General features: G+C 40.6%; 1 long non-coding RNA gene across 1 annotated transcript; it reads right to left on the bottom strand.

Moving 5' to 3' along the window:
* Window positions 1–3,127: 3,127 nt before the first annotated feature.
* LOC127321942 (uncharacterized) lies at window positions 3,128–10,335 on the bottom strand. The gene is made up of 13 exons (XR_011752017.1): window positions 10,291–10,335; window positions 9,861–9,926; window positions 8,644–8,725; window positions 8,422–8,554; window positions 7,951–8,332; window positions 7,312–7,550; window positions 6,668–6,900; window positions 6,476–6,570; window positions 6,314–6,353; window positions 5,761–5,886; window positions 5,038–5,147; window positions 4,366–4,407; window positions 3,128–3,553 (listed from the first exon to the last, which is right to left on the bottom strand). It is a non-coding gene; the product is annotated as an uncharacterized lncRNA (long non-coding RNA).
* Between the last annotated feature and the right edge of the window lie 270 nt (window positions 10,336–10,605).

The following is a 10,605-nucleotide window of genomic DNA, read 5'->3' as shown; positions in this document are numbered from 1 at the left end:
TCTCGTCCGCTGTCAGATTATTCTATTCGACGGAATGTTTGCATGTGTCGTTTATACAGTGCCCGATCAAATGCCTATGCCAATCTTCTTACAAGGTCGATCATAAACTGCTCAGTCAAATGCCTATGCCAATCTTCTTACCAGGACGTTCAATGTAATGGCCTATTATGCAGGGTTGTTCAGTGGTAACTGAATTTGTTGCGATAGAGCATTTTGATTAAGATGCCCGTCTATTAGCATGCACATCTCATTTAAACAGCAACTTTTATTCATACAATCATACTACAAACTTGTTACACAAAACTTTACGATTAGCGTAAAATTTGTGATAACTTTGTTGCACAGACTTTGCCGGTGAGTCTGATCCAAGGTGGTGAAAACGGAATTGTATAGGAAATAGTTGTACATATGGTGATCAAACACAAATGCATAGAGTAAATTGATGCACAAAAATGTGTGGAGTAGCTCTTTATTATGAACATGTTTTCTCTACATCGGCCGTGTGTGGAGGCTATCTCGGGTTTCTCTCGCGCCACGAGGTCGCCCGGGGCAGCAGCCTTGGGTACGACGGTGGAGGTGGCCATCTTCTTCGTCGGAGAGGGTCGGCTTGCGGTTGGTGGTGGTGGATCCATCGATCTATCACCGCTTTCCGGCGGCATGATGGAGGAGCTTGGAAGCCGGCGTCGGTGTCGCCGGTGGTGGGTTGGAGTGGCCAGCCCGGGATGGTCGCCGACGTGGGGGTCCGACCTGAATAAAGGCGGCGGTCCTAGGGCCTCTCTTGCGTGAAGAGGAGGATCTACCGGAGGCCTGGACTCGTGATCTGGCCGGAGTGTTGAGTTCCGGAAGGCTCCGCCGATGAATGTAACAGTGCTTTTGCCTGGAGTTTGTTGGATCGGAGGTATTCGGTCGTGCGCACCCATGTTTTTATTCCGACCGATTGGTTCTGGAGGGAGCGACGCGAAGCTCTTTTTCTTTGATTGACATCAAGTGACTATGGATCCATGATGAAAGTCGGAAGAAGAGAATTTCATGAAGGCCAGAGGGGAGGACTAGCTAAGGGAGGTTCAAGTCTTTGCGATGTTGAGGGACTTGCTTGGTATTTCGGGCTTCACAGCAGCGATATGAAAGTGGGGGCGACAACACAGGTGAAGTGCAGAGTCCTACCTTTCAGGGTGAAAACCCAAGGTCTGGCCTTAATTGGTTGTGCCTGGCAATGTCCTTGGTGGAGGCATTTGTTTTGAGAGCGGGGACTAGTCTGTAATTCAGGTGTTGTCTTGGCGGTGGATGTATTGCTGTTGTTAGGCCCGAGATACTGTAGCGGGACTTTTATTTCTTAGTTTTCTTTTCTTGTTTTTGGCTGTGTGCATCCGTAGTGCCATTAGGGTGGTTCGTTGTTGCAGAGGCTGGGTGTAATTGGTATCTTCTTGATATTAATATACTAGATGACCCGTTGCGCTATCGCGCAATGACAAAGGCTAACCATAGGGTTTCTTTTATTTTAGTACCGAATTACCGCGTTGTGCTATTGCACAAATAGCATAATTCAATAAGAATTTGAACCATAAGTTTTGGCTTATTTTAATATCAGAGGCTTGGAGTGGAGCTGTACTCTTCTTGCCGATGTCATCACCGTAGTGATAAAGGGAGGGCATTCGGGTTGGATGGCCATCCAGGTGAGCTACAACATCATCCGAGGTTGGAGTAGAGCTTTTGGATCGAGTAGAATAGTATCCGACGGGGCGTCCCATGGTGAGGTATAATAGCCTCGATGGCCCTTGTACTTTCATTTGGGTAGTGCTCTCGATATCGCTTCCACTTTCCTTTGGGCAATCCAGTTGCTATGACCGAAAAGTGGTTGCGATTTCTTATTTCGTTTTACTTGCACATTTGAGTTTCCAAAACATGTGAAGAAAATTATGGACGTGGCTATGTTGTATCTTTGAATCTACACTACTTTCTCCGAAAGTATCACCATATGTGACTGTGTGCTAAAAAAAGACGTAGAACAAAACACAGCATAAGACGTGTGATATCGCGCAAATGGCAGAATCAAGTCAAAATTTAAACCATAAATTTTATCTTATTTTAGTATTTAGAATTAGCCCGGAATTGAACTACTTTAGTATCTTGCAGACACACCATCCCATTGAGATGATGTAGTAAGATATGACAATTTAGTACGATTCTGCATTATTTTTTCAGCTTTTATGCTTTTGTATAAGCTCCTCCACCATATTATTGATGGACATGTGGCATGATGTCACCAAAAGTTTGCTCATACTTAAATGAACAAAGTACTTAATCATTGGCACTTAATATATTAAAGTAATAAATCATGTAAATACAAAAAATATTTGGATAAAGATATATTTGATACATTTTATTTTGAGGCGAAAATATTGGACTAATGACAATAACTGCGAACAGGTGGTTTTTTTCCTTTTCAATGAAAGATCAATTCTCAAATTGCTCATTTGGGCAGTATTCATACTGGTGAGTGCCTATTTAAAATGTATTGGTGCAGGTGAGTGCCAAAATTGAGACGGAATTAGGTCAGGTATGCCGGAATTGAGACGGAATTAGGACGGGTGTGCCACTTGTGCATATACCAAGGTTGGTCTTGAAATGATTGGGATAATCTGCTCCTTATTTTGCCTTGTCTTGAGAAGATAATTCTAAGTATTGTGTAACAGAGCTAACAAAATTAGTGGTGGTTATTAATCTTGGAGGCACAAGATATAACCAGTAAAGGAAATGGGAAAATGTCCCTAACGCCACTTGGGCTACTGGTCCAATTTTCATACCAGATCCATATAAGAAATAGAACTTGAGTTCAAACATCACAATTAAGCGTCGCCTAAAAAGATAATGAAATCTCCTGAGCGGAATGATATAAAATTCTTCATCTTGTATCACCAAACTGCTTCCACTTGATTGACGATCAACCAGATTCAGAGGACAAACGTAGATGATAGAACACTCATGGACGCAACAACTTCATAACTCCCATGTTCTTGAAGTGAATGCTTCAGACAAGTTTAAACAGTATACAGCATTTCTGACATTTTTTAGGCTTGTGTTTCGGCTTGTGACGTAAACATATGGAATATCAGCATGAAGCACCGGATGCTACCACACTCATGGATTGAGGATGGTGATATGGTCCACCCTTTGAAGCATGTTGTACGGTGAAGGACCGAGCAACATATCCATTGTTTAACAAATGTTAATGTTAATAAGCCGACCATCTAAAAATTATTGCCCTTATACTGTGCTACAAACAAGAATACATGGAATGCTCATCTGCTTCATTTTTCATAACTGAGTAAAACAATCATGAACTTCTGCACGATGCTCTTAATACATTTCCTAAACATCAATTACTGAATGATTTGAAGTTATGAAACATCATGATGGTCCTCGCCTCCTCCGGCGGAGACTCGCTGACAGCACCGCCTCCTCAGGCCCGAGTGCCCGACTGCTGCCATCATCCTTGATGATGAGCCCAAGGTAAACCAAGCACAGTGCTGTGTACGACAACCCTTTTATCTGTCTGTAGCAGTCATCAATTCCAACCCAAGATTATTTACTCTAAATTTGTCATGCATGGTACAATCGAAGCAACCGCATGAATGGCCCAAGATTGATTACTACTTTAAAATCCACACCTAGTTCTCCTCTCCCTCCCAAGACTATATCATTACACTCTTTTCCTGCTCACCTGTCACCCATTGAATTGAAGCTAGCTAGCTCTATATAATAACAGAATATGCCATAATATTTGGCCTCCATAATCGAAGTCTCGAGCGCTCTCGACCACAGTATTTGAAATAGCCTCCTCACCTCTAGTTTACTAACTGTAGCATGTGTTTTTCTTCAAACACATCATTATCCTGTGCTAATTTCATATTTGTGATACAAACAATACAAAAATTACACTGTAGGGGAGAGATAAATGGCTAGCAAAAAGAAATGGACAAAACAATAGCTAATGCCACATGATTGGTAAGACACTACCATATTTATCTTAAAATCCTTCTACTCATAATCAATGTACTCAACACTCTGATGCTTAGTTGTAGTGTCGTGGTACCTTCTAACACTCCCAGCCATTATATACGAGAAGGGGCTTTGCCAAAGTTTTAAATAGCCAACAAATGTTTTGGAAGCTGAAATGGAACTAACGAATTATATAGATTGAGTAAAAGTTTACGGCAAATGCCGATACACCAGTCTGGTGTGTGATTACAAGTCTGTTCGAGGGGCTTAAGATGGGACATGCCATGGGTTGTAAATACTGAATACTTTTGACAAACGTCTTCGCTACAATAATCTTCAGAAAAATACAAGTAAAATATATTATACCTATTGGATAAAACACGCCTCTTGCAAATAATACCAACAAATCTGAAAAGGAACAAAACAAATGAAATAGAGTTTTAAGGAATATCAAGGATTTTCCATAATATGTGAAGTTACAAAGTTGTGTTTTACTCATTTCACAGGCTCATTGTTATTTTTGTTTTGACTATGCAACATCCTAACATTTTGACCATTGAACTGCAGCTCTTGGGTAGTAACGGATGTTGAAGCTTTAGCCACACAATCTCCTCGCTTATCAATGGTGAATAAATCACCAAATGAGACATTTGTTGACTATGGGCGTGCCTCTGAAACTACTTACTTGGTCCATTAGCTTTCTACAAAACTGGAGAAGACCACTAAAGCATTCAAACAAGAAAGGATTAAAAGAATTTTATATATAAGAGTGGAGAAACAGATCATATACCTTCTTTTTCATAGGTTTTCCAAAAAGTTCCCAATAACTAAGGTATTTATTTTATTTCTAAACATGCGCATTAATTTTTAAATGCTAGGAAATGAAGCAACTCTGTAATGGGGTGTTGACATCAATCTCTAATCAAAACACTAAGTTGCATACACAGAAGCACTGGAAAAAGATCAATGAGTATAGGACTACATAACACACTGAAGCACCGGAAAATGCAGTATCTCGATAGAAGGAGAAAGCTATACCATGACAGTCCAATGACACACTCATGCATCCGCAATGATGTAAAACCCAGTTCAGTGGCTGGAGTGTAGCTTTGACTTCTTTGATTAGTAAATTTAGAGTTGAGAGGTACCTGAAATGCAAGACGTAAGATGCATTCTAAGAAGAAGAAAAGGTAGGCGCCTAACCGTTATGAGGTCCACGTTGGTCTAGAATGCGGCACATTATCTTAGTGGTAGGCTTACAGATCTTCAGGATATATATTAGACGTGTGCCAATTAGTATAAATGTAATTAGGTAAATTTTTAATAAAAAGGAAATAGGGTAAGTTCATTTAATATCTCCCAGGCAAAGATTCAGTGGTAAAGATGGTATGCATGCCCTAGCTTAAGCCTCATTATATCATTTCGAAATTCCTTGTTATCTGTATTGAACCCCGCAAACTATCCTGAACCAGTGCAACAAAATTTTAGTTTTGACCTAAAATATAAATCAACATTAAACTTCTGAAAATGAAAACCCCGGAAAACAAGAAACCAAACACCATTTTCTGGGAATCAAGTTCAGCATGCCAAATGCACGATAAGAACTAATAATAACCACAAAAAAGAAAAACCAGACAAGATATATAGATCTTGAATGATTTTATTCAATGAAAAAATATCTAAATCCGGCAGAATATATCAATGTAGCATCTTCTAGGAATGCAGCGTAGCCCAAAAGACTTGTATTGTATTACAACAAACCTCGTGGAAATATATGCACTTTGATTTGGGCAAAGGTAATATAGGGGGCATGACATGGCACCATTGATTCAGCAATCAAGTCCACCATCCCCAAACGATTGGAGTAGCTGAGTATGCAATACTCTTCTACAAAAAAATAGAAGAAGTTAAAACACACCTCTTTTAAACAATACATCAAATGTAGGAACCAAGCAAACAAATTAATTAGCCAAAATTTCAGTCTATGAGGCCATAGCTTGAGAAGAAGAGCTGTCACAGTGGCTCAAACACAAAAACAAGATAGTATTGTAACCATAAGTTGTATCCATGACTGTATTGTAACCATATATGATTGATATTTATTGACTTTAAACCATGAGGCTCATGATAGCTTCCCCGTTTAGCTATGCATAACATAGATTCTAACATATATAGGTCTGGTTCATCTAATACTGTCATAAGTGTATCACATAAGTACATAACACACAGCAGCCAATAAAAGAAACACTCTGGTTTGAACACAGTACAAATCATGCATAATAATAATGATGTATATAAGTCTCTGAAAACATACCCACATAATTTCAGAACCTCGCCAAATGTACCCTGCCAGGCTTGGGAATTTTAGAAAAGAATACTATATTAGCCAAGCAAATTTCACCAAGCGTTGGTTCATATTGCATCAGCAGCCCAACGTGTACCATCATCTGCATCACAAGATGTAGTTTACAATTACCTGACACTCCTACAACACCAAATGCTGTCTGATGTCCGACAATGCAAGAATCCCCTGCCACCCAAACCCAAACATTAAAGGTCTTAACTCAGCATCTACAAGGCAGCCAAGTAACATAAAAACGTCAGCACATATAATTTATAGCAGAACGGTAAATTTGAATCATATGAGGCAGCTTATATCGTAAATAACCTGTCAAGTCGGTGAAAGAAGATATCAATGGTAGTAATTAAATCCAACTAAGGTATAAAATACTTCTTTCTTTCAGTCAGGCCTGGAGTAGTAGCTTCTTCCACCTAGAGTAATTTTCATTTGATTTCTGCTATTGTGCTTGTTTTTGGCAAGCTTCTATAACATATAGTCGTATACCAAATTAAATCCTCCATTTCGAGCGCACCATCTTGTATTAGCTTTGCATGACTCACCTGCATGGCTACACAATTACTGTTAATTGGTTTCATGGGCTGGTATGTTGGACACCATAACAAACAACACTGTTGGCTAGCAAACATGTAGTAATATGAAAACATTTCATTTGGATTTTCTCATCTCATGCTCTTTAAACATCTACGTGATACGACAACCTTCTCTAATAGGAACGTAATCTGAAGCAACTGTGACATAGTGTAAAATGTCCATAATAAACTATAGTGTGCATATATATTATTCTGCAGTGACACATAACAACATATATATTCTTCAGTTGACATATAACAAATCACGAGAGCATGCTGTTTAACTTCACCGTATGGGGTAAGTTGGTTAAATTCTGACAAAACCATGTTAGTTGGAGAAACAATCATACAAAAACATTGAATGAAACAAACATGCAAAACCTGGAAAGGAAAGGCGATGGAAATCAGAAGAAACCACTTGCTTTTGATCAGGAGACATACATCTTGTGCTCCTAAACACAAAGCGAACATCACGGTTTTTGACAATTTGGTCGCTTTTATCATGACTTTGAACATGTCCTACCATGAACAATTTGGTCACATTTATCCTTGTGATCCACAACGCATCGTGTGATGGCCCCTCCTTCTCGACGTGATGTTGTTCCTTCTCCCACCCGAGGCTGCCTCGTCATTTCAAATCAAAGTTATTAACAGGTAAAGTTAAATGGATCATGAATGGCATTTATAGAGCCCGCAGCCAACAAGAATACAACATACCAGGAAAATAAACAAGATGTCTGCAGAAACACCCGCCTAGAATCAACTCAGCTTCTAGGATTTATAGATAGAGTTGTAAAGAAGTACCACTTAAATGGAATCAACAAGAAATGCATCACAGAATATTAGGAAAAAGAGGGATGCAAATATCAATAAGCATCTAATATAGGATTTACTTTAAATCTAGCATACAGATTTTATGCTTCAATTCAGCAAAAGGAAACTTTTTATCCTCGTCGTCTGAGAATTCCCATGAATTAGATAAAATCATTGTAAGAGGATGGCTGGAAGGGAGAGGTACACCTCTCTGGCGAGGCGCTCAGCTGGATGCCAAGGATGACGACGACTGCCTCCGCACAGGTCGTGCCATCCCTTCTCTGCTTGTGGACATTTCCCCTAGGAAGATTTGATCCTCGAGGCTGCAGTGGCTTGAGCGAGAGCGGAGGGCCGCCTCAGGAAGCCTGATGTTGTGGATGAGGAAGTTAGCGGCACCTCCATCTCCCACCCACCTCACGAGCAGGTTGAGGGGCCATCCTGGGCGCTTGGGGCACTGCACCTCGTCGAACTGGGCGCTGCAACCATGACTCGAGAGTAGACTACCTAGGAGTTGCGAAGCACCAGACAATTGCAATCAACAGAAACCAACAAAGCTTGTCACAAGCCAGAAGAAGATAAACCTTTTGTCCTGCAGACAGCGCAGAAGGTAACATGAGCATGACAGTGAAACTATATAAGAATCTACACGGAAGAGATTTTGAAAGAATATGGGATCACCATATCAACGAAGCGATCAACCCCGTTGAGCTCTTTCATGGTCATCTCAATAGGATCAGCATAGACATGGGTTGGAAGGGCATCCGGCCCCGTGGGGATATAGGCAGTCAGAGGAGTAAACTGGCCTCCAAGGCTGCAGCAAGGAATGCACAACCTTACATACCAAGTAGACAGAGCGAAGACCCTAGAACATAAGGAACAACACGAGGCTCAAAAATCTACCTTGCACGGAAGGAATTGACATCAGGTATATCCTTGTCAATGTACCAGCGACAGGCAGAGCTACCACTTAACCATGTAACACCTGCAGCAAAACAAATCCAAAAAAAGTAAGCACGAAACATGTACCGAATGAAACCATCTCATGAATGCAAAAGAAGGAAGCAAGTAGATGGATAATATACATGAAGAAATGCTTTGCATATCACTGAAAACACAAGGAGCATAAAGAATTGACAATTGTATTTACTATTGTAGAACCAAACAACCGCACAAGAAAAACCACCGGAAAAAAGAACACGGTTTTTACCCATGAAAATAAATGTAGGAACAAAATTCTGGTACTGTATTCATAAAAGCGATATAAGGGTTTGAGAGATATACCAATTTCCTAAAATGAAAAATTATAAGCCCAGAAATAGCCTGAAGGGAGGAGCAAAAACAGGCTATGGTGGAGCAAAAACCGAAGAGGAAAATCAGCTCATAAGACCTTCTCACATGGACAAAGATGTGAAGCACAAGTAAAAACTTATCCCGGTGTACCCTAAATGCCACATATAGATGGTGTTCCTGGCATGCGGCTTACAGTTTACAAATCCATGTTATTATTTTATTTTTTCGTGACATCCATGCAGCTACGACATCACTATTTTTAGGAATTATTACATTCTAGAGCCCCAACAATGCATCAGGGTACGCCTGCCATAAGATCAGCACAAGAGACTGCTAACAAACACAACAGAAAATCCAGGATAATTATCTCATCACTTATTACATTTGGTCCAATACAATCAGCATTTACAGAACCTACACATAACGAACCGACGCCATAAGACGTGAGCGCAAAAATGCCAATCAAAGGCCGGCTGCCCACCAAGAGGTCCGGAACTTACAGAAGTAAGACGCATAGTATCTCTCTCCAGGGTACTCATTCTATGAGCTGCACACGCTGAACTTCTATACGCTAACATGCAGTCACCTCACACAGGTAAAACAAGGCCGGCAGAGCACATCGTTCTGAAGGGTCTCTAAAATCGGAATAACAACGGACACAAGGGTGCACATCCTGTCGAGATTCGCAATATAACATGAAAGAATATAACAATTAAATAAAGATAAACAACAAACGGACATATTCCGCAGGATAAAGAGAAAGGTAAGTACACGAATTAGGGAACATGAGTTGAGCATACAAAGTTTACAGGCAAATAGAAACCAACCTTGACAGGAGTAGACAGCACAGCACAGTCACACCTGATTCTTGTGAAATCCTCAGAAACCAGGACCTGCACATATACGGACGGCCGATTTTTAGGCTACCGAGACAACCTGATCAATCGACTGCATATATCTTCTTCTTAAATCATGTATCCACGGTAAATACAACTGTATCGCTAAGTAGTACTCTAAGTGATCTATACAAAGTGTCTTGAATTTAGTTTCGTCTTAGGCTAAAGTACGAAGTGCAGAGCAATACATATTTCCCTTGTTTTTTAGATAAAAAGGAAAAAAAAAAGCATATTAGGCCAGCCATGCCGTTTGGCATGTGAGCAAGAACCGGGTGACAGTTAAGTGGTTGGTACTCCAAACGTATTCTCGCCAAATTCCTATACAGGAGAATCTACACACTAAATGGGGCAAAGGAAGCACCTTTTTTTTCTCTCAGCGCAGAAGAGGCAGCCCCCAATAATCTTCGTAAGCGGTCAGCGGCTGGACCAAAGAACCAACATATAACCAAAAAACGAACGAACCAAAAAGAAATCAGCAGGAAGGCATTTTGTCGCACATGCCAGGCGCAAGTACGGAAACTGTAAACAGCACATGAGAACACGCATACCAACCCAACCGACCAGAACGCGCAGATCGACAAGATCGAGAAAGAAACGTCGCTTGAAGGTTGATCTACACAGATTGCGAGCAGATGAAACACGAGCACGCCGCCGGTCGCCCTCCATCATCGCGCCT

Source organism: Lolium perenne, chromosome 2 (assembly GCF_019359855.2).
Source record: "Lolium perenne isolate Kyuss_39 chromosome 2, Kyuss_2.0, whole genome shotgun sequence".
Classification (NCBI taxonomy): domain Eukaryota; kingdom Viridiplantae; phylum Streptophyta; class Magnoliopsida; order Poales; family Poaceae; genus Lolium; species Lolium perenne.
The sequence above is the reverse complement of the archived record's forward strand: the minus strand, read 5'-3'. Positions and strand labels throughout refer to the sequence as shown.